Source organism: Hypanus sabinus, chromosome 1, assembly GCF_030144855.1.
Source record: "Hypanus sabinus isolate sHypSab1 chromosome 1, sHypSab1.hap1, whole genome shotgun sequence".
NCBI classification, from domain to species: domain Eukaryota; kingdom Metazoa; phylum Chordata; class Chondrichthyes; order Myliobatiformes; family Dasyatidae; genus Hypanus; species Hypanus sabinus.
The window spans coordinates 88,443,047-88,468,896 of NC_082706.1; the positions used below are offsets into that span (position 1 = coordinate 88,443,047).

The window sequence follows — 25,850 nt, forward strand, 5'->3', positions numbered from 1 at the left end:
AAAAGGATGGGTTACACCTTCACCCAAGTGACGCCAATATCCTTGCTGGCAGGTTTGCGAAAGCTGTTGGGGAGGGTTTAAACTAAATTGAGAAGGCAATGGAAACCATAAGGATAGGGCTGAGGATCGGACAGATTATATGCAAGTCAATGCAACATGTAGTGAGATTGTGAGGAAAAAAAGGTGGATGATAGGGCAAAATTAAGTTGAAGTGTAAGATGGGGGCAAAATCAAAAAAGGGTGAGAACTGAAGGTGGAATATTTGAATGCATATCACTTTTGGAACAAATTCTCCCAGCTCATCAGCGAAATAGTTAAATTCTTCCTATTCCAATGTCTCTGTTTTCCTTTTCAGGGTGGCTGGGGTCCCATCGGGGTCTTTGATCTACAACAGCACTCAAAAACTGCGGGTTCTGCACAACAGCATGTTCCTGTTCTTGGAGCTCACCAATCAGCCGTGTTTCGGTATGTCCTGGTTCGACCTGAATTCAGGCAATTTTGGGGCCTGTGTGGCCCTGTGGGAACAAATTTTCGCCAGCATCGTGTACTGAAGCATAGTGGGAGCCAGAACATCAAAAACAGCAAGAGTGGCTTTCGGAGGGTTCTGAACTCAGTGATCGATTTGCTGATTCTCAAGTCAGGGAAATCAGCTGCTGTTCAAGAATGTAAATATGAAATCAGGGAAATCAGAGTGACTGTAACATCAAAAGAGTGCCTCTTGTCTCCCCTGATGCTGTGAAAGAAACAATATCTGTCTCTCCCTTGTTATTGAGAGAGAGACCGTCTGGAGGGATGTCAAAGTGTTCGAGTGAACAGTTTGTTTTTGATGTCCCTGGAGTGAAGAGTTAGTTTTTGATGTCCATGGTCCCTGTGTTCAGGGCTTTGCTGTTGCTTGCATGGTGGGTGATGGAAATGTTGATGCAGTGCGAGGGGGCAGGATTTATGCTGCTTGTGTGTCAGAGAGGGCTGGGGGCTTTAGGGTCATTCTTTCAGGGTTTTTCTTCTCTTTCAAGAGTGTCTGTGGAGAGTAACAATTTCCGGTTCTATATTGCATACATTCTCTGATATTAAATGGAATCATTGAACTATTAAAGGTGGATGATCTTGTGGCGCGGTGAGAGATTTATGGGTATGACATTGAAGGATTCACTGAGTCGTGGCTGAAAGAGGACCATAGTTGGCAGCTTAGCATCCAAGCATACGCATTGTACTGAAAGGACAGGCAAGTAGGCAGAGGGATTGGGGTGGGCCCATTGGCAAGAAAATGAAATCAAATCCTTAGAAAGGGGTGACATAGAACTGGTAGATGCAGAATCCTTGTGCGTAGAGTTAAGCAGCCGAGACAAACTGAGGGCCCCTCAAACAAGGGATGTTCGATGTTCCGCCCCTGCACAAGCAAGGGACTACAGAAGTGATCAAAGTCTTGAGTCTCGGCCTGATAAATCGACCGTACACTTTTCCATAGATGTTGCCAGGCCGGCTGAGTTCCTCCAGCGTTTTGTGTGATTGAGGGATCATCTTCACTCAGAGGGTTGTGAGAATGTGGAATGAGCTGCCAGTGCAAATGGTGCATGCAAGCTTGATTTCAGTATTAAGATAGGTTTGGATAGATACATGGGAAGCAAGGGTATGGAAGGCTATGGTGCCGGAGCAATTCGTTGGATATAAGCAGTCTGAATGGTTCAGCACCAACTAGATGGACCAAAGTGCTTGTTTGTGTGCTATATTTTTCTACAACTTTATGACTCTACGTGATCAGTCTCAACAAATGTGATACCATTAGCAGCCCTCACATTGAGTACTGTGTATACAACTGATGACATAGTTGTATTAGAGGTTGGAAAGGCCAGATTTGGGGTATTGTGCACAATTCTGACCATCTTTCTCCAGGAAAGTTATTAACGTGCTTAAAAGCATGCAGAGAAGATTTACAAGGATGTCACCAGGATTTGATTACCAGAGTTACAGGGAAAGGTTGAATAGGTTAGAACTTTACTCCCTGGAGCATCAGGATCTTATAGAGTTATACAAAATAATGTGCGCTACAGATAGGGGCACAATCATTAATTGAAAACACAAAAACAATCTACCCTTCAGCCTTCTAAATTATCGTGCACTAACAACATCTCTGAAACTCTTGCTAGTAGAACATCTGATTAGTTTTCATCCTTTCAATGTAAGTGTGTAAATATAAATAAGAATCCTAATTTAATTAATGAAGCAATAAAACAGGGGGAAAAAGGGATTTAATAATGAAACAAATGAAATTTTCCCTCTCTTCTGGTGTGGGCAATAGTTAAAATTTAATTTGCTGAGGGAGTATTGAATCATTTGCAAATAGTGCCGAAGGGCAAAAAGATTCATTGCAGACACTGGCATCAAGTGGATTCTATTTTCTGATCCCCCCCCCCCCAAGTCAAACTGCCGTCCTCTTGAAAACTTCCAGCAGGTAATCTTATAAACTGTGCCAGATACTAAATCAAATACCCCTCTGAGTTTTTTTGGTCTGTGGTATGGCTTATTGTACAAGTCACCCCTGCTGAATTTCCTGTAAAATAGATCATTCTTATAGCACAAAAATTCTCTCTCCCCAACAACAAAGAAAAACAACAGACTTTTTTTCCTTCCCCGATTGTGCAGCCTCCAACCATTACCAAACTGAGCCAACAATTAGCTTGGGCTTTCTTGATGGACACTCCAGTGGTCCACAGTATTTTTAGTCAAAGCTAACCGTGTCAATTTATTGATATGTTTAAGTTTAACCGGGCTGTTAATGATGTTAAACTCATTGATGCTATTGAGGTATTATTTAAGCATCTGCTACAGAAAGTGTGAAGGGGCTCAGTATGGCACTGTCAATCTGGTCACCATGTACACAAGTGCAACTGCGGGAGCTTAGCCAACTGCACGGCAAAAGCTACATTGGATTTTGTTGATAATCTTTCCCAACCAGCAGCAAAGAATATTCCTCTGCCGTCAGAGCAAGTCGAAGACATTGATCATTTTCCACCATAAATGCGCATTTGTGGAAACCGATTAAAGTTGAAAAGTTCGAGGTTCAAAGTAAACTTATTCTCAAAGTAAGTGTCTGTCACCACACACTCCCCAGTTTGTACGTATGAAAAATTAACTTGAATCAATATCCACACCCTATCTAAACCCCTCATATCTTTATACATCTCTAAAAGGTCACCTCTCAATCCCCTACATTCCAAGGAAGATTTATACCACATTTTCTGATAAACTTGCCACACAAAGCTTCCAGGACTCTTGTAATCTCCTTCAAATTATCAGCAGGCCCTTCAGTAGCTCTTGGGTGACATGGCAGCAGATGCTTCAGATTTCCATTGGCAGGTCAGAGGAGTACCAGGGCTGGAGTGAACAAGCCTGCTTTGCCTGAGGGTTTTTGAAAGGGAACCTTCGCCAGTCATGCATTGGCTTGGTTTGTTAGGCAAGAGGGGACGGGCAGCCATTTCATACAGATCTGCAATCGTGGCACATTTTATGGTAAAGTTTCATAGAATGTCTGCTGCTCAGTTTCAGATTAATTTGCCGCATGCACATTGAAACATGAAGTGAAATGTGTTCTTTGTGTCAACAGACAATATAACCTAAGGATGTGCTGGGGGCTGCCCACAAGTGTCACCCACATTCTGGCGCCAACATAGCACGCCCATAATGCTTGGCAAAACAGCACAATAACCAACGAAACACAACAGCAGGCCAAGCCCCTTTCCTCACCCCACCCACCCACCTACCCACACACACGAGCAGGCCTCCAGTCTCCAGTCCCAAGGCTACAGCTATCAGACTTTGATTTCCAAATTTCCGACTTTCAGTATCAAACTGTTCGCAAGACAAAGAGATGGTGGGACGCCGAACTCCGGGCTCGCCGACTCACTGGCTCTCATGCCGTCTTATGTCTCCTGCTCGCATGGACATCTGATCCTGGGACCCATTGACCTGGAACAGCTGGGCATCCACAGGTGCCCTTCATCACATCCACGTCAGTGGCTTTCGAACATGGAGGACGGGATCAACCTGTTGCATCCCCATTAAAGATTTTGAAGAATCACTACAGATACCTATAAACAATCCAGAAAGGTGACAAGAGGTTGGCGTGAAAAAGATACTCATACAGTGACAGGCTGCAGAATAATCTCTGTAATGTCAAAGAATAACTCTTCTGGATAAGGATCCATTGAATGCATTACTGGAGGAAGTCAGCAGGCCAGACACCATCTATGGAAGAAAAGTACAATCGACGTTTTGGGCCAAAACCCTTTGGCAGGACTAGAGAAAAGAAGCTAAGGAGTAGATTTGAAAGGTGAGGGGGAGGAGAGAGAGAAATGTAAGGTGATAGGTGAAACCAGGGGGGTGGGGGATGAAGTAAAGAGCTGGCAAGTTGATTGCTGAAAGAGAAAGAAGGCCATGGAAGAAAGAAGAAGGGAGAAGGAGCACCAGAAGGAGGTGATGCATGGGCAAGGGAAAAGGGGATGGGAAATGGTGAAGGGGTGGGGTGAGAATGGGGAGCATTACCGGAAGCAGGAGAAATCGATGTTCATGCCATCAGGTTGGAGGCTGCCCTCCAACTGAAGGTGTTGTTCCTCCAACCTAAGTGTGGCCTCATCACAACAGATGGACTTCCAGCATCTGCAGATTTTCTCCTGTTTGTGAGTGCATTACTGTGCAGCTTTGTTAGTTCTGCAATAAAAAAAAAGTCCAGGCAGAAGCAGGATAGCTAACGTCTAATGATTCCTAACACACCCTGTGTACTATATACGTAATTGCAGACTAAGCTACCGAGTGAAGTCTTGGCTTGTGGTAACTTCTAATGACACAGGCGTTTGAAACAAGAGGTGCGGATAGAACAGGCTCCATTGAAAAAGAACAAGATCTTTCAGGTTCAGATTCACACACTTATCAGATGTATCTTGAAACATGAACACAGTGGCTACTTCAGTAGGTATCACCTGTACCTAATAAAGTGGCCACTGAGTGTGGGTTTGTGGTCTTCTGCTGGTGTAGCCCAGGTGACAAATAATTCCAGCATCATATCAACCAATAAATCCAAGGATATGCTGGGGGGTGGGGCATCCCGTTAGTGTTGCTACACATTCTGGCACTATCCAACACCCAAGAGACGAGAGCATGGATTAAATTTTAACCAAGAAAGACAATTTGTGTGGAAGAGCAGAGAAGGAGATATGATGAAACAATAAAAGTATAAAGAACAGTTTGATTTATTGACTGGGAGAAGAAAATGTAAAAATTAGTGCATTATTGTTTTGTTGGGCAACTCAATAAACTGCACAAAACATTATCCAAATCAAAATAGGAGAAACAGAACGAAGGTTCAGTACAAGAAACCAGATGAAGACTGAAACACAGCCACAATAAGATCAAGAGCAGCTGTTAAATATTGCAGCGCATTATTGCCCAGAAATTGCATTCTTATTATGCCACATTATTGTGTACTGTGTGGTCCAAATTCAACAACAAAAAATCAAACATAATCAAGAAAAATCAGAGACTTTAGGCCATTTGCACAGCTGTGGTTTTTATTCTGGATACTCTGTGCCTGAGGCTCTAATGCTCAAAGAAACCTGGAAAACGTGCTAACGTAATCAAAACTAGATAAGTGGCTTTCACATGTACAGTATGGTTTGAGCAATCGCTTTACAGCACCGGTGATTACCAATCAGCGTTCAATTGAGCACAGCTACGTGAAACCCTGTCGTCGGAAAGCAGCATCCACCATCAGGGAACCCCACCACCCAGGTCATGCTCTCTTCTGCCTGTGCCATCAGGAAGAAGGTACCGGAGCCTCAGGACTCGCACCGCCAGGTTCAGAAACAGTTATCACCCTTCAACCATCAGGCCTTTGAACAAAAGCGGATAACTTCACTTGCCCCGTCTTTGAAATGTTACTACAACCAATGGACTTACTTTCCAGGACTCTTCATGTCATGTTCTCGATATGTATTGATTATTTATTTACTGTATATTTGAATTTGCAGTTTGTTGTCTTCTGCACTCTAGTTGATTACCCTAGTTGGGCTGTCTTTTGATGAGTCTGCTGTAGTTACTAGTGTATACATTTGTTAGTATGCCTACAAGAAAATGAATCTCAGGGTTGTATATGGCAACATATATGTACTTTGCTAATAAAATTTACTTTGAACTTTGAATTCCCGCTGCTGTCTGTAAGGAGTTTGTACATTCTCCCTGTGCCTGTGCAGATTTGGTCCAGGTGCTCTGTTTTCCCACATTCCAGAGACGTACAATTTAGGCTAGGGTTAGTGAATTGTGGGCGTGCTAAATTGACGCCTGAAGCATGACAACACTTGTGAGCTACCACAACACAATCCTGGTACTGTGTTTGTCTGTGATGCAAAACAACACATATTGCTGTATGCCTCAATGTTTCACTGTACATGTGCCAAATAAAGCCACACTTAGCACTTAACAGCTTCCCAGTTCACCCACGGTGCAATTAGAGGATGAGGGAGACAAGCACAGGAAACCTTTTCCTTATGAGATGGGAAACTATCTGACCTGTCAAATTTTTGCGAATTATCAGAACAATATTCTCAATTCATTCTTCCCATTTAACTCGTAACCTATTCTTTTACATATTCATTAAATCCCGTCCAACTAATTGTAGGCAGCCATCAGCACACCCTTGGGTGTGTTGGCTGTTAACACGAAGAATGCAGATCACGTTATATTTCAATGTACATGTGATAAATAAACTTGAATCTTGACCCTTGAATCCAATTATCCTACAGACCAGGGGTAATTGACAGTTGCCATTGGCCTACAATTAGAACATCTTTGGGATGTTCGAGGGAAGTAGACCACCAGGAGGAAATCTGTGTGATCACAGGAAGGACATAGCACGTACACAAGGTCAGCACCAGAGGTCATGATTGAGCTCAGATAGCTAGAGTTATAGAGCAACAGCCCTACCTACTACATGACTGTACCAACCTAAAATCTTGGTGTTCAGGTGCCCTGGCCTTCTCCCTTTGCTTTCAATGAATATTTTTGACATTATTGTCAGAGAAATTATGAATATACCTTGTGGAACATTTAAAGAATATACACACACAAATAACAATACCAAGAACAAATACAGAGCCATTAAAAGAAACACAAAATATATTTATGGATATTGAACATTGCAGGCTATCAAGATAGAATTGAATAATAACAAGATAATGAAAATATTTTTAAAAAAGGTTTTGTACAGACACTAGAAAACCTAGTTGCAAACTCTGGGGAATAAATCAGAATCCAAAAAAGGTAGCAAGAGATCTGAATGTGGTCAGCAAAATTTGATTTTTATTCATAAAGAAAAATATGGTCCTGTTCCACATTAATATTTGGAATTGCAATGGAATCTTTACTCAAAAGCATCTAAAAATCAAACATCAAATCAACAATGAGGAAGATCACTTTTGATCAAATATATTGAATTATTTGAAGTAGCTTAAATGTAAGTGAGGTTAATGTAACAGTTTGATTATTCATATCAATATTTTCAAACATTTGGAAATCTTCAACATAGCAAACCGATGACTACAAATCACAACATATGCAATGAATGATCAGGAAGCAGAAAAGATGGTGAGCTAGCTACAAAAGAGAACAAAGTATGGATTAACCATATTTAGTCAGACTGTCTAAAGATGGAAATAGCTTGTTCAATAAACTTTACTAATGGTGAGAGCCAATGTTGTTCAAACATTACCAATCTTCTGAATGCTCAAAATCAACAGATGACTTTAAATTCGAAAATATACTTAATCCTGAGAGACATGGGTGAAAAAAGCAAAAGTAAATTGATAAAATGAGCACTTTATCTTGAGGTGAATTTCAGTAATATTGAAATTAGAACAAGGAAGCCAAAATGTTCCTTAGGAATTAGGGTACAGAGGCAAAGGAAATAAACTAAATTATCAAAATTAGGAGCACAGGACAATTAGACAAATGAAAATAAACAAAAGTATGCAACTTTTGGGTAAGAGTCTTTGGGTGGTTCAGGAGCTGGAGATGGTTTATTGAGATTGTGCTAGAGAGATTTGAGCATGAGTTCGAGAATTTCAAAATGGAAAGTCCACGACCAGAAGGTACAGCCCCAGAACAGAAGGAAGTCCCTTTGGAATAGGGATTCCCAACATTTTTTATGCCATTGTCAAGGGGTCCATGGACTCCAGGTTGAGAACTCTTAGCTTAGAACAATGATGAGAAGGAATAGCCACAGGGTGGTGAACCTGTGGAACTCATTGGCACAGAAGGCTATGAGGACAAGTCATTAGTATATTTAAAGTGGAGGTTGATGGATTCTTTATTAGTAAGGGTGTCGAAAGTTACAGGGAGAAGGCAGGAAATGGTGCTGAAAGGGAAAATAAATAATCTATGATTGAATGGCAGAGTAGTCACAGGAGTAAAGTTTCAAGTTTATTTATCACATGCACATCAAAACATACAACAAAATGCATTATTTGTGTTAACAACCAACACACTCATACGTGCTGTGAACAAGTGTTGCCACACATTCTGGCACCAATGACCTGAATGATCTGATTCTGCTCGTAAGTCTTATGGTCTGATATTGAGGCTTTACGGAATGAGGCACGCAGTGTTCATCAGCAAGCTCAAAGATTATGGAAGAGAGGGATGGAATGAGAAAGTACATGGACAGTCAGGTATAAGATGGGGAAAACAGAAGATGAGAAAAGTCAAATCTTCTGCTAACAATGGATGAACTTTCAGCAACAGATGGGCTGATGCTGGGCAGGAACGGGAGTGTTTGGTGAGTTTGCATGTTTTGCTCAGAGATAGGAAGACAATAAGTTCACAAGCACTCTTTGCCAGCCTGCTGTGTTTGGGAAAAGGGATGGAACAGGGTGAATTGTGAATTAAGTGTCTAATCCCTGACAGTGGCAATCAGGAGAACTCTCCAAACAATCCATCACCTCAAGGTCTGGATCAGGGTTTATGGAACAAACAAAATGCTATTTAATTTAATTTTACTTTTACTGTGTTTAGTGCTATAGCACAGTAACAGGCCATTCCAACCCAATAAGCCCATGCTCCCCAATTACACCCATGAGGTCAATTAACTTCCAACCTGGAAGTCTTTAGAATGTGGGAGGAAAACTGGAGCACTCGGAGGAAACCCAAGGGGTCACAGGGAGAATGTGCAAACTTCTCACAGACAGTGGTAGGAGTTGAACCTGGGTTTCTAGTGCTGACATTGCCATCCCACTGTTTTAAATTCCCTCTAAAATGATCCTGTCCAGCTGCTCAAAGAAAACCATGCATTTGAAAAAGGAATAGAGATGTCAGAACACATACTGAAGCGAGAAGTTAGCACTGACTCAGGTGAAAGATAGGATGTCTAGGTCCCAGTAAATTTATACCAGTTATCAGAAAATGTAAACCAATGTAAAATATTGCCAAAAGCCTAAAGAATTATTAAAGTAACTGTTCTCTATAGATAGTGATTTTTAACAAAAAGTGACAATTGACCACATTCTCTGGTATAACAATAATCAGTGACAGAGTACAAAGTTTCAATCTGAAAATGAGGCATCGCACAATAAATTTTCACAACCAAAATAGCAGCATAAAAGTTTCACCTTCATTATCATACATGACATTATGGGAAGATAAGGGGGAAATTAATACTAAAGGGTCATAATGACATGTGCATTAATAAAAAGTCATACCCTTATCTCCATCTGTTAAAAATTATGTTACCGTATGAAAACATTATGACAATGCTCAGATAAGAGACACTGGCATGGGAAGAAGATTGGCTGGCTGTCAGATCCATTTTGATCAGGGTGAAAGAAACTAAAATATGCTGACCAACATATGTGTGATCAGCAAATATGTGAAACTGCAAAAACGAAGATCTGATGTCCAAGAGCACGATTTGCAGAAGGTTAGTATCAGGTGTCGCAAGAAAATAGAAAAGCCAACAGAATGTTATTGCTAAAAATACAAAATGCTGGCTGAACTCAGCAGGCCAGTCAGCATCTACAGGAGGAGGTAGTGACAACGTTTCGGGTCGAAACCCTTTATCAGGAGTCACATCACTGGAAGAGGCTTCGCAGTAGTGAATTCTAAGGCAACACGAGTGAATCTGCAGATGCTGGAAATAAATAAAAATACAAAATGCTGGCAGAACTCAGCAGGCCAGACAGCATCTATGGGAGGAGGTAGTGACGACATTTCTTCTCCCTCCTAATGAAGGGTTTCGGCCCGAAACGTTGTCACTACCTCCTCCCATAGATGCTGTCTGGCCTGCTGAATTCTGCCAGCATTTTGTGTTTTTATTTATTTCCAGCATCTACAGATTCACCCGTGTTGCCTTAGAATCTTATTGCTAGTGGAATTGAATACACAGGAAGGCCAATTGTACTTCAGTTATATGAGGCGTTGATGAGACACCTGCAGTAATGTGTACACTATTGGCTTGTTTAATTAACCAAGGATATTAATCTTTTGTAAGAAGTTCAGAGAAGGTTGACAAGACTGAAACCTAAAATAGGCAATTTGTCTCAATGAGGGAAGGTTGGAGAGACTGGCCTTGCATTTGTTGGAATTTCGAAGGCCAAAAAGGGACTTGTCTGAATCACAAGACTGACGGGTTGGGTGTGGAGAAAATGTTTCCTCTTGTGAAATAACATAGAACAGGGAGCACTGTTTAAAAGAAACAGATCACTGTTAAATTAACAATAAGCCACATTGTATTTCTTTCAGATTGATGTGAGGTTTTTAAGAGGCATCGGAAGCAGAATCTTTGATTATATTAATGCAAAGCAGGATAGACTTTTGTTAAGCAGAGGGCTTACAAAATACCACAGATTGCAGAGAGTACAGAATTATAATCAGATAAGCCAAGGACCTTTAAAATCTCAGAGCAGACTTGAGGGACCAGATGGCCTACTCCTGCCCAAAATGCTGGAGGAACTCAGCAGGTCAGACAGCATCTAAGGACATAAATTATGTTACAGGCTGATAGCCTAGTCCTGATGCAGTGCCTCAGCCTGTAAAGTTGATAGTTTATACCTCTCCATAGATGCAGTCAGAACTGCTGAGCTCCTCCAGCATTTTGTGCGTGTCACCCTGGATTTCCAGCATCTGCAGAATCTTGTGTTTATTATTTGCTGCCCAATGGATTGATCTTAATTAGCAAGCTCGTTATATGCTGGAAGGCAACCCAGAGCAATTGGAAGGTGAGTAGGTGGCAGCAACCAGTGTATGTGTGGAAATGGGGCCGTCTGATAGGCATGATTAATAAGGTGTTGAAGAGATGCCTAGAATTCTCATGTTATTTCTGGCTCCAGTCCCATTTGCCTGAAGTGCTCAGGATTATAGATAAAGGGTATTCCAAAAATTTAAATAGATGTTTGAATGGATAAATCATCAGTGCTTGACAAGGTAATCCCTCGGACCCTGTGGGAGTCCAGTGCAGAAATTTCGGGGGCCCTAGCAGAGATATTTGAAACATCCTTAGCCACCGGTGAGGTACCAGAGGATTAGAGGATAATTAATGTTGTTCCATTGTTTAAGAAAGGCTCTAAGCACAAGCCATGAAGTTATGGGCCAGTGAGTCTGGTATAAGTGGTGTGTGATGTATTCTAAGGAACTGGATATATAAGCATTTGGAGAGACAGGAACTGATTAGGGAGAGTCAACATGGCAGGAAGGTAGGTTGTGTATAGCCGATCTTATAGAGCTCTTTAAGGAAGTTACTGGGAAAGTGTCACAATCACTGATTCGACAGCGCAGCAGATTCAGCAATTGCGCTTGTGAATATGCACGTGTCAGCTAATTATTATTTCATTGTGATAGTATTTAATTCCATTCATTCCATCGTAATTTTTGTCAAGACCTGGACATAGCTGCACTTCGTTATCTGCCTTGCCTGGGAAATCGGACTGTCCGGTCACCTGGCTCGGAAGACTTGCAGTGTTCGTTTTATTCTTAGTTGTTCTTTCCAGCCGCAGTGTAGGCTTCATTTTTCATAGTGTTTTAGTCAATGGCCCTGCTTATTGTTTTCCTTTCCCCTTAACACTGTTGGCATTAAAGTGTGTGAAATATCAATCTGCTTCAGTGTTTCTCACTCCGTACTTGGGCCATGACCGAACCTCAGTGACAGAAGGCTGATGAAGGCAAGGCAGTGGAAGTTGTCTACCTGGCTGTTAGCAAGGTTTTTGACAAGATCCTGCATGGGAGGTTGGACAAGAAGGTTAGTCACCGAGCATTCAGGTTGAGGTAGTAATTTGGATTAGATGCTGGCTTTGTGAGAGAAGCCAGAGAGCGGTAGTGAATGGTTGGCTCTCTGACTGGAGGCCTATGACTACTGGAATGCCACAGGGATCAGTGCCAGGTCCATCTATATCAATGCGATGGTCCGGGTGCAAGTTGATGGGACTTGGCAGATTAGTTTGGAATGGACAGGATTCCTGTTTTTGTGCTGTAGTGCTCTATAACAATGACTATAACTTGGAAATCCAGGCTAAGGTGCACATTTAAAGAATGATCCTTCTCAGTTTCAGTATTCTGACACACCATGGTCTCCTTGGCCACATCAGTTAAGGTAAGACACTCTCAATTCCCATCAAACTTGTGAGATTGATTCAGCTCAGCCCACCCCAAACCCTGGTTTGTGTGATTGCTGTGGAATTTGCTACCCTGTTACGAATTAGTGCCACGAAATAGCAGATAGCACACTGCATACGATTAAAGGAATTATACTAATGAATCTTAACTGAAGGGTTAGTAAAGAATAACAAACAGAAAAGGGCCCATTCTACTTCAATAGTCAAACGTGCACAAGTTGGAGCTCATCTTGAACTTCTCTGTCACTCACACGCTGGACCCGCAGTCAACGTAAAAGCACACACCACCTTCCGAACGTCGCTTGCAATCCATCTCGAACAAACGGGTCTCCCACCGGATTGTATGTTACAACCAGTTCTCCACAGTGTCTTCTCTCTCCATCTCCCTCCAAACATAAGCACAAGACCAACATTTTTGTCCCTCACCAAGAAAGCCTCCCATTAACAGACACCACACATTCCACATCATCCCTTATCTTCAACAATAACCCAAACAGACTGAAAGCAGAACAACTGCCCTTACATAACTGCTAAGTGAAATACCTACAGCATAGCAGTAAAGATGTAAACCAAGACATTACAATTCTTTTCAGACAGTACACTAGAGCAGATTCATGTGGAAAGTACAGGAACCTGGTGCGACATCAGCAGACAAATCTCTGGTTAATTTCTATTGCAGATGCATTTAGGTGCTTCCTGATTTCCACCAAGATTCAGGTTTATTTGTCACATGTACATCAAAACATCAAGTGAAATGTATTCATTGGTATTAACAACCAACACACTCGACGGTGTGCTGGGTGCAGCCCTTAACTGGCATCACACAATCTGACACAATACTCGGCAGAACAATACAGAACACAACAAACAACAAAGCAACAACTGCAAAACAAGCCCTGTTCCCCCCTCCCACCCAGGTAACGGACAGCCCTTCAACCCTTGGACAGGACTTCAACTATAGCGGACATGGACTCAGGCCTGCAGATACTGGCTTCAACTTCTCCAATGGAGTCGCATATATTTGCAGACGAGGCTCTGGCCAACAGGCCTCAGCTTCTGGACTTTTGATTCTAACCTTACGCATCGATCCAGGGATACGGCAGACTGCAGGAGTTAAAATCATTGCCAGTTGTGTTCAATGACATGTTTTGGAAACAGCTTCAATACACTCAAAATATATCTCTACTTCGACTGCATTTAGATGTGTTTCTAAGGAAGTGCATTCCCTGTTGCTAAGATAATACAGGGATCAAGGTGTAAATCTTAAGACATTACCATTTACTAGCAATAAAACCATTAGTGCCTTAGTAATCTCGAAAAACGCTTGTAGCAAGGTACCGTTAATACTGTTTCTTTGCAGACAAATGAGTTGCCTATTTTTTCCCAGGTTTGTATGTTCTATTACAACAATGCAAGACCCTCGTGGCAAGTGCATTATTGTTTATTGTTTTTGCAATAATTTGGAGGCTTTCATACATTATGAAGCAGATGACAGATGCAGTGTTACATGAAGATTTGACTATATGGCAGTAGTTTAATTCAAAAAAACTCAAGATGGCACCAAGCTGTGATCTTTGTCAAGATTATGGCTCAGACTGAGTTATCATTTTAGGGATGGTTTTGGGAACAGAGAGACAAGTTACGGGTTGAGTTAGAGCTTGGGGACAGACATTAGGGGAGTTAAAGGTACAATTAATTACAAAGTATTTATAAAAGCCATTGTAAAGAAAGCATGGCAGTGTCTCTGCTCCCCTAGAGGTTTGCAAAATTTCAGCATCACATCCAACATTTTGACTCATTTCTATAGATGTGCGGTGGAGACTTGCTGCATCACGGCCTGGTATGGAAACACCAATGCCTTTCAATGGAAAATCCTACAAGAAGTAGTGGATATGGCCTAGTCCATTCTGGGTAACGACCTCCCCACCATTGAGCACATCTACTCAGAGCAGCATCCATCATTAAGGATCCCCACCACCTAGGGCATACTCTCTTCTCCATCAAATAAGGTATAGGAGCATCAAGTGATACTGCAAATTCTGTGTGCATGATTGTTGACTGGGCAATATCAAATGCTTGCTAGGCAGTCTGTTTCTTCTCATTTGCCCTCTTTGGCTTGGATTCCACAAGCTATGGGATCTGCAACACCATCTCCGAACTTGTACGAGACTCGTAGTGCTCTGCAAATACTTCAACTCTGCAACACTCCCATCAGCAGGTTGACCTCGGTGAACATCGTCCCTTGACTTGGCAGATTTAGATGGAATGGTGCTAAGGCATTTCAGCTAGCTTAATCAGCTCTTAAAATTCTTCTGGATTCTCTTAACCTGCATGTCTTAACGTCCACAGATTTCAGATTCATTTATTTATCAGATATATATCGAAACATACAGTGAAATATGTTGCTTGCATTAACAATTAACACAATCTAATGATGTAATGGAGGCAGCTGATAGGTGTCACTACACATTCTAGCACCAACATAGTGCGCCAATAATGTTCAGCAGAAAACACAAGCAACAACAGCAACCCGCAGATATTGAGCCATAACTTCCCCTGTAGACTTGCAGACTCAGGGTTTCAGCCATCAGATCTCAACTTTCAAATTTGCTGACCATCAGGCTTCGATCTTCAGTATTCACCCTCGGAATCACCAATAACGGGACCCTGAACTGTGTGACTTCACGCACATATGGTATTCCTTCAGATACCCTTTTAACACAGAAGATCTAACAGCATCTTGAATGACAGATCTTAGCTCAACCATGAAGTTAACTTTCTTCAGTATATAGAACTCCCAAATATAAACACATCAGTTAATTGATATGCTAAAAGATATTATCCACCTAGTCTGCAAACTCCCTTGAACTAAGCAACCTGGTGTCATCTCCTCTGTTTCAAAACAAGCCAAATCCAACAACCCATTGTCTTACACCGCATCTCTTTCAAACTTCAAGCTGATTACTGACTGTCATTTAAGAAATAAAGACTGACTCCTGCACTTATGACCAGAAACTAAACAATAAAACAATTTACAAGTTTACTTACATCTGTATGATATTATAAGTGACAGTTGCTGTGTTTAGAAACTGAGCTTTGTAAAACATGTGACCACCTCTCAGGACAGTGAATAATGATTGCAAATGGTGAGCCGGCATGCCCTGAGTTCAACCCTCAAGTTCAGGGTCCTGTCATTAACTAGACAGGGAGGGAGCAACTTTGAAGATCTAAGCCTTAAGATCAATCAGATATCCAGAAATAGATGCCCGACAGCCAAAGCCTGGAGACTGTAGGTCTAGAGGCCTGTCCTGGAGTTGGAGTACAGTCTGTGTGGGTGGGTGGGTGTGAGAGAGAGATGGGGCTTGTTTTACCGTTGTTAATTTTTTTCCAGTTGTAACCTGCTTTGATGTGTTTTGTGTACCCTGCCAGGCCTTGTAGACATGCTATGTTGTCACCAAAAAAACGTGGCGACAATTGCAGACTGCCCCAGCTCGTCTCTGGGTGTGTTGGTTGCTAATGCAAAGTATATATTTGGATGTACATATGATAATTAAATCTGAGTCTAAATCTAAATCTAATTTGTATAGTATGGAGATCTATTCATTCATGCACATTTACTTTAGCCATTTTAGTATTTGCCAAGTCAAATAGGGGAAAATACAGTCCCATAAATGAAATAAAAGCCCTTTTGCCATCACTAAATTTAATTGACACAACAGTCCTACCCAATGACGAGTAACCTTCACAGCTCAGAGGAAGCATCAAAGTGCAGGGCCATGTAGAATCACTCAATCCTTGAATCTGTTCCAATGTTTGCACATCAGATTGATCAGCGTCCTGATTTACTCATCCATTATCCAGCTCCCTCGCTTAATGAAAATCTATCGACTGCAGTACATTAAAGATTCTGGATGATCCAGTTCTAGAGGAACTAGTATTTTGCCACATTCAAAAGGAATGTCGACTCTGTGGTGGATGTAAAGTCAAATGGAAAATTGGGCAATCTGTCAGAACAATGTCATTACTGAATCCAAACCCTGGAACTGTTCTTCTACATAATTATATTCTGAAAATCTAGATGCACAAATCTACTTTCGTATGTTTGTCATAATGAACATACCTCACTCTCATCTACTGAATATCTTGCCAACTTTTCTGAGGATCGTCAGCTTGTCGGGTATAGAGGCTTGTGAGTTCCTGAGATCCTAAGGGTGATGCTGCTAGCTCATAGTAGGATCATCATAGGGGTAAGGTCAGGGGGGGATGTTCTGGGCAAAGAGTGAACTAAAGAAGACCTCAACAGTGGAACTAGTGGAAGATGATGACACGTCACAAAGGCAGAGAAGGCGGCGGAAGGCTGCAGCAGTGAAGGGACCCTGGCTGTCTTGCATTCCGTGGCATTACACCCCGACCTCAATCTTTCAAGGACTGTGCGCTGCATCAGCCTCCTCACGTTAAACAAAGTCATGCACAGGCATTCTCCATGAAGGGAATCCACCCCTTAGGAGAACATTATACTCAACTTGAGTGATCGCACTTCGACATCTCCTTAAAAATTTGCTCATCACCTGAGTACTAATGTTTGTTTTATTAATCAAAATATATACGCAAAGCAGCACTGCAATTGGCATTCATTCTTCATTTCTAACTGATGCCAATCTCCAGTGACAAGCTTTCCCCCCAGTTTGGTCAGACAACATGAGGATTCTGTATTTGCTGATATGTGAATGTTGTCATAATGTTTGGTCAGAATTGCCTTTCATCACTGGAACAGCATATTGTACTGAATGTACTTTGAGTGTAACATTCTGTTATGAATTTAGTGTGAACACAAAAGGGCAGCATAGTAGCACAAGAGTTAACACAACACTTCAGAGCATAGGCTGTAAGATTGGATTTAATTATTGCTGGAGTTTGTAAGGAATTTGAGCGTTCTCACATGGGCTTCCTCCGGGTGTTTTGGCTCTGTATGGTTAGGGTTGGTGACCTGTGGGGATTTTATGTTGGAATCAGGAAAGTGGCAACAGTTGTGGGCTGCCCAGCACAATCCTAGCAGATTTGACTTGATGTAAATGACACACTTCACTTTGTTTCGATGTACTTGTCACATAAGAAGCTGAACATCACTACAGCAGTGCAGTCATTGACTCCTGCACCTAATGAAGTGGACACTGAATGTGTGCTCTTGATCTTCTGCTGCAGTACCCCATCCACTTCTATATTTAACATAGAACTGTTGTTGTACACACCACTGTTGTTGCATGTGGTTATTTGAGTTCTTGTCACCTTCTTATCAGTTTGAACTAGTCTGGCCATTCTCCTTTGATGTCCTGCATTAACAAGGCATTTTTGCCCACAAAAATACTGCTCACTATATGTTTTTTTTTTGTTTCTTGCACCAGTCTCTGCAAACTCTAGAGACTGTTATGCATCAAAATCCTAGAGGAGGTCATCATTTTCCTAGGAGGTCAGGAGATACTCAAACCATCCCATCTGGCACCAACAGTAATTCCACAAAGTCAATTAGATCACATTTCTTCCCTGTTCTAGTATTTGGTCACCTCTTGCCCATGTCTGCATGCTTTTATGCATTGAGCTGCTGCCGCATGATTGGCTGATTGGATATACGATTTAATGAGTAGGTGTACCTAATAAAGTAGCCATTGAGTGTAATTGTTCTTTAATTGGAATAGTTTCTTCTGACATATTAATTTTGAACACTGCTGAAGTGATTCAAAACAACCAAGGAAATACTTGGAGTATTGTCAACAGTTTTGGACCCCTTACCTCACAAAGGATGTGCTGTCATTGGAGAGAGTCCAGCGGAGATTCACGAGGATGGTTCTGGGAATGAAAGGGTTAACATATGAGCAGTATCTGGCACCTTTGGGCCTGCACTCACTAGAATTTAGAAGAATGCATTGGGATCCTATTGAAACCTACCAAATGTTGAAAGGACTAGATAAGGTGGATGTGGAGGAGATGTTACCTCTGCTGGGGGCATCCAGAACTAGAGGGCACAGCCTTGAAATTGAGCGGTGACCTTTCAGAACAGAAGTAAGGAGGAAATTTTTTAGCCGAAGAGTGGAGAATCTGTGAAATGCTCTGCCACAGACAGCGGTGGAGACCAAGTCAATGGGTATATTCAAAGCAGAAGTTGATAGGTCAGGGTATCAAGGGATATAGTGAGAGGGTAGTTGCATGGGGTTGAATGAGATCTAGGATCAGCCATGATGAAATGGTGGAGTGGACTTGATGGGCTGAATGGCCCTCTTCTGCTCCTATGTCTTATGGTCTGATAGTCTAAATATTTGAACAACTAATTATACCGCAATCAATTTTTTACATGGGAGAACCGAAAAAGATTTCAAGGCTTTCAAAATGCAAAGGCTGCACTTGTAGAAGATCTCAACTATATTTATGACAACTGCCATCCATTAATGCATGATATTGTCAAGGCAACATCCTAGTCAAGAAATTCTATTCAGCAGCGCAATATTTATGTGAGCTGCAGAAGAGAGTTTCAGTAGAAAACCCGTACTTATCGTTTGTTTATTACTGGCCATCAAGTTGCTGGTGCCCTCCACATTCATTTCTGCAAGGAGGCACGATATAGGCACAGCAAGATCCAACACACAAATAAATCTTTCATCATTGCATCTCAGGCCATTTAGGTGGAAGCACTGAATAATAGGCTAGCCTCAGGCTGTATCATAGATGAGCTGTCTCGTTACGTTGCGGAATTAGCAGGCAAAGGGAGAACTTTGGATATTTATTTCCTGCTCAAGTTACTCATCATCATGGAAGTGAGGGATGCGGGTTCCATTTCAACATTTAAGAGAAATTTGGATAGGTACATAGATGGACTAGGGTCCAACTGAGGGTCAAAGAGATTAAGCAGGATAACAGTTTGGCAAATGCCAAAGAGACTGTTTCTGTGCTGCAGTGCTCTATGACTCTGTGACTATAATTGCAATCTTAATTACCGTAAATTCCAGATTATAAGCCGCTACTTTTTTCCCACGCTTTGAACATTGCAGCAACACTGCGGCCTATACTACGGTCAGCTAATGCATGTTTTTTTTTCATGCTGCCAAAAACATTTTGCCTCGTAACAGTAGACTGTTATGAATCCCGTAACTGGAGAACTTATCAGCAAAGATAGAGAGGTCCGTTGAAGTCTGATGTCACTATTTTCAAACGTTTTATTTATAAAGGGACACAAAAGTAGGGTTAATACATACATTCAGATAGTGCACATCGTCAACACTCAATCTAAAGCGTGGGTATAGTAATACTCATCATTAAGTGAGCTCTGCTGTTGTCTAGGGGTTAATAGATTGTCCATTGGAAAAATAAAATTCACTCAGAAAGTCTGCAGGCCTCAGCCCTTTGAAAATCGCTGGGTTTCACATGGGGCGGCCGAGAGAGAGAGAGATTGGGGGAGAAGAGAAAGAATTTGCCGAGTCTTGATGAATCTTCCGTGAAATCGGGGGAGCGTTGGTTTCCTCTCCCCGATGTTAGTTAAAAGCGGTTTTCTGTGATTCCAGCCACAAATTCCAATCCCGGAATCTAACGCACGTGGCTTCCTTCAGAATGGCTTCTCGCTGCTGCGGGATCACTCTCTCGTGTTTTCTTGGTGCGTCTGAGGGGGCTGTCCCCCTGAGACTCTCCTTTATACTTCCTCACAGGGTCGCAGGAGTCAGTCAGGTTGGGATGATGCAATCTCTCTCTCAACCAGCCCACCTTGCCCGAGGGCTTTTCACGTGGTCTCCATGAGACAATAGTCGCCGTCGCCTTATTCTGTATCCCGGTGGAACGTGCAATTTGGCACGTTTCTCTCTCTCTCTCCTACTGGGTCTACTGACCCCCCCCCCCCCTTCGACGGGTGCTCTTGCGATTCTCACAAAGGAGGGGGCAGGGATCATAGCAAGACCAATAAAATTGATGAGTAGTTCACAGAGGTCCAATGAAATTGTACGATAAATCAAGCGCACTTTCACAATTAAATTATTGTAAATCAGTCATTTGTACTCACCCTCATCAACATGGAAAACACTCGAAGAAAAGCATATGATGCAGCTTTTAAGTTAAAGGCGATCAATAACTTTTCCTGGTAGGCTGCAGTATATATATATATTTTACCAGTCGTTAGGAGATATTGGAATGTTGTCCGTGCACTGTTCAGTAAAAAAGTATATGCAACGTAATTTGTGTGTTACCGATACGTATGTATATTTAAAAGTAGCTGTGTTACAGACACTGTTCGAAAAAAAACATTTGCAATATGTATTTGTTTATGTTACCATACGGATTTAATTAAAAGTTAAAAAATCCTCACGTGTAATATCTTTCTGTATAAATATCTCATATTACAACGTGCAACACCTGCGGCTTAAAATCTGGTGCGGCTTGTACAAGTACAAAATTGATTTTCTTTCTAAAATTAGAGCGTGCGGCTTTTAATCAGGTGCGCTCTGTAGTCCGGAATCTATGGTACACTTTATCTACATCCAGCCCTTGACCAGGGCTCCCCTGTCCACAACCTCAACTGCCCCACCAGGAGGCAACTGCAATTCAGCCACCTACAATGCTCTGATGTGACAGAGGTCCCGTTTCCTCACTTCCTCATCTGGCATTCTTCTCCTCCTGCAAGGAGGCCTTCTGCATTCACAAAGATTTATGTACTCATCCTACAGTGGAATTTTACACAGTACAAAATGACCATGATTTTTGCTGTCTTTGGCATTCATTTCAAGAGGACTGGAATATAAAATCAAGGATGTCAGGCACTGGTCAGACCATACTTGAAATAATGTGAACAGTTTTGGGCCCCAGATCTAAGAAACAATGTGCTGGCATTGAAGAGAGTCCAGAGGAGGTTTGTGAGATTGGTGCAACACACACAAAATGCTGTGGAACTTAGCAGGCCAGGCAGCATCTATAGGAAGAACCACAGTCGACATTTTGGGCCGAGACCCTTCGTCAGGACTAACTGAAAGAAAAGATAGTACACAGGAATGAATGGGTTAATGTATGAGGAGTGTTTGATGTCTGAAGTGCCTGTACTCACTGGAGTTTAGAAGAATGAGGGCAAATCTCTTTGAAACCTATCAAATATTGAAATGCCGAGACAGCAGATGTAAAGATGTTCCTTATATTGATAGAGTCTAGGACAGAGGGCACAGCCTCAGAATAAAAGGATGTCCCTTTGGAACAGAGATAAAGAGGAATTTCATTAGCCAGAGGGTGGTGAATATGTGGAATTCACAGTCACATAAGGCTGTGGAGGTCATCATTGGGTATATTTAAAGTGAGGTCTGATAGTGTCTTCATTAGAAAGGGCCTCAAAGGTTATGAGGAGAAGGCAGGAGAATGGGGTTGAGCAGGATAACCAGCCATGATGGAATATTAGAGCAGACTCAATGGACCAAATGGGTTAATTCTGCTCCTATATTTCACACGTGGCATCAGTGACAGTCTGTAGGCACCACGGGGTCTTTAGGGAACTCCACCACTTCACCTTTCTGCATGACAGTCAGCAAGTACACACTTTCCATCAAAGCAAGTCCTCAGAGCAATTAGTGTCATCAACTGAGAAAAAGTCCACCGTGCCAAGTAGGCTGCTGGTGCTTAATGAGCTACTGACAAAGCTCCTGAATAGGTAAAGTATTTTCACTGACAAAGCTCCTGAATAGGTAAAGTATTTTCACTGACAAAGCTCCTGAATAGGTAAAGTATTTTCACTGACAAACACTAATTGTGCTTTGCAACCACTGCACCCATTACAAAGCCTTACAGTGATTAGTCTCCTTTGACTGGTGTGGGTAATGGGATCTGTGGGGAATATAAGCAGAGGTATCCCTGGAAGCCTAGTTTCCAGGGAGCTGGAGCCCAACAAACTATTTGTTTTCATGTAGGTTGTTTGTCACCCCAAGTTCCAAAGCAGAGCTTGAGCACCATCGTTTCCCCAAATTCCAATGTAGACCATTCTGAGCTCTCTAGCACCATCGTTTTCGCTCCACAGCAGGATCTGGTTCATTCTTAAATTGCATTCTGGAGGTCCAAGGTCCGCTTGCCAGTGCTGGTAGAAGGAGACACCTGCAATAAAAGGTTAGGCTGGTAGTTTTGTAAACATGCTTGGGAGGCTTCAAAATTCTGTACACTTTCAGCTCCTCCAATCATATTGCATGCCAGATATCACAGACTGGTGTTTTTTTTTAAGTGCAAAATGTCTGTGAGATTCATTCTTCATTGTATATAAAGTTCCTTACTAAGCAAAGAAAAATGACATTTTATAATGTGTTACAACATTTTTAATGCAGAATGGTGTCCATGTTGTCTCTCTAGAGTGACTGATAGACAGGACATTTTGCTAATTGATTTATTAGTGTCTCTTGCAACAAGGGACAGTGAAAAAATCTGTTTTGCGTGCCATACATATAGATCATTTCACCCCATCTGTACCTCAAGGGAAAACAATACCAGAATGCAAAATATATTGTTACCATTATAGAGAAAATGGTAGAGTGCAAGCAGGCAACAAGGTGCAAGGCTTGATGGGGTAGATTGTAAAGCCAAGAGTCCATCTTATTACATAAGAGTTCCATTCAGTAGCATTATGACACCAGGATAGAAGCTGTCCGTGAGTCTGGTAGTATGTGCCTTTTGGCTTTTGGATCGTCTACTTGATGGATGAGGTGGGGAGAAGAGAGAAAGTCCAAGGCAGGAGGAGTCTTTTATTATATTGACTACTACTCTGAGGCAGCAAGATCAGAAACTGAGACAGGTAACCAATTTTTTTTTTTGAAAACCTACAGCACAATACAGGCTCTTCACCCACAATGCTGTGCCGAACATATACTTACTTTAGAAATTACCTTGGCTTACCCATAGCCCTCTATTTTTCTAAGCTCCATGTACCTATCCAGGAGTCTCTTAAAAGACCCTATTGTATCCACCTCCACCACCTTCACTGGCAGCCCATTCCACGCACTCACCACTCTCTGCATAAAAAAAATACCCCTGACATCTCCTCTGTATCTACTCCCCAGCACCTTAAAACTGTGTCCTCTCGTGTTAGCCATTTCAGCCCTGGGAAAAAGCCTCTGACTATCCACACAATCAATGCCTCTCATCATTTTATACACCTCTATCAGGTCACCTCTTATCCTCTGTCACTCCAAGGAGAAAAGGCCAAGTTCACTCAACCTATTTCTGTAAGGCATGCTGTCCAATCCAGGCAATATCTTTGTAAATCTCTTCTGCACCCTTTCAATGGTTTCCACATCCTTCCTGTAGTCAGGTGACCAGAACTGAGCACAGTACTCCAAGTGGGGTCTGACCAGGGTTCTATACAGCTGCAACATTATCTCTCAGCTCTTAAACACAGTCCCATGGTTAATAAAGGTCACTGCAACATATGCCTTCTTAACCACAGAGTTAATGGTCGTGACAAAGTCACAGTTCATAAGGAACATCTTTGAAAGGAGAAGTGGTCTTCAGCAAAAAAAAAAGTGATTATGACTTCAGGAAATGGTGGCACTGTAATGAAGGATGGTGCATTTAGCAGATGTGCTGAGCTTGAGGTCTAAGTAGTACAAAGACTTCACAAGGAAGATTTTCTGATAGATTTGACAGAAAGTGGAATGAGATTATAGAGGGATTTATGTACAGGAATAAGACGTTTTAAATCAGTACAATGTAGAACGGGTTGACCCAGTAGCATAGCAGATAGAGTAATTTTATTACAGCACCAGCGACCCGGGTACAATTCCCACTGTTATCTGTAAGGAGTTTATACATTCTTCCCGTGATCACATAGATTTCCTCTGCTGTACCAGTGTCATCCGACATTCCTCAGACATACGAGTTAGGAGGGTAATTGATTTCAAGTAGTAATTGGGCAGAGTAGTTGGCCAGTGGTGAACCGGACATTGAGGCAAATGGTCCTGAGTCAAACCCCGCCTGCTCCTTGTGCACTTTCCATCCATCCTGGGGTGAGTGTCGAGCTAGCAACTTGGCCTCATAAAAAAAAACAATCAATTGCTACGGAAATGGCAAAACTGCCACACAATGCACCATAAAGTGTGAAAAGGAACACCAATAGGACAATGTGGGCTCATTGGGCCAAAAAGGCCTGTTATGGTACTGTTGGTGGCATCCGTCAGTCTCGAGAGACCATGGATCTGCACCTGGAGTTTCCAGGACGCAGGCTTGGGCAGGGTTGTAAGGGAGACCGGCAGTTGCCCAAGCTGCAGGCCTTCCCCTCTCCACGCCACCGATGTTGTCCAAGGGAAGGGCACTAGGACCCATGCAGCTTGGCTCCAGTGACATTGCAGAGCAATGTGTTGTTAAGTGCCTTGCTCAACGACACAAACACGCTGCCTCAGTTGAGGCTCAAACCAGTGACCTTCAGGTTACTAGTCTAATACCTTGCCCACTAGGCCACGCACCAACACACTGGTACTGTATATCTAAATAAAAAAACACTCAAAACTAAATGGATTTTATGCAGTTGACCAAGAACATGGTTTCTAGAACGTTCCAAATGTCAATTGGGGAAGGGTGGTAAATGCTGATTTTACCAACAATACTCATGGCTGTAGAGGCCAAGATTTTGGATATATTTCAAGCGGAGTTAGGTTCTTGAATAGTAAGGGTGTCAAAGGTTGCAGAAGAATGGCTGATAATAAATCAGTCATGGTGGAATGGTGGAGAAGACAGTGGGTTGAATGGCCTAAATCTGCTCTTATGCCTTATGGTCTTAAGGCTATTTATATGAATGGCTTGCATGTGAATGCACTAAGCTTGATCAGTAAATGTACAGGTAGAGTAGATATGGAGAGGACATTTCCTACAGTGGGTGAGTCTCGGACCAGAGAGCTCAGACTCTTTAGAACAGAGATGAGGAGAAATATCTTTAGCCAGAGCTTGGTGAATCTGTGGAATTCATTGCTACAGACGGTTGTGGAGGCCAAGTCATTAGTTATATTTGAAGCAGAAGTTCATAGGTTCTCGGTTATAAAGGGCATCAAAGGTTGTAGGGAGAAGGTAGGAAGATGGAGATAAGAAGGATAATAATTCAGTCATGATGGAATGGCAGAATAGACTCAATGGGCCAGATGGTGTACTGTGCTCCTATGCTTTCATGTCTTATGGCCCCACATATGAATGATAAAATTACCATCTGCTGACTAGGCACCT

The 25,850-nt window shown here is 42.1% G+C and overlaps 1 protein-coding gene across 2 annotated transcripts in view; it reads right to left on the minus strand.

Moving 5' to 3' along the window:
• dok6 (docking protein 6) overlaps window positions 1-25,850 on the minus strand; it is a 527,037-nt gene that overhangs the window by 380,451 nt on the left and 120,736 nt on the right. Inside the window, exon 2 of one of the 2 annotated variants that reach the window (XM_059971547.1) lies at window positions 18,432-18,488. The exons of the other annotated variant lie outside the window; for it this stretch is intronic. The gene's annotated coding sequence lies outside the window, so the exon portion shown is untranslated. The remainder of the gene's footprint in view (window positions 1-18,431; window positions 18,489-25,850) is intronic. 2 annotated transcript variants of the gene reach the window in all.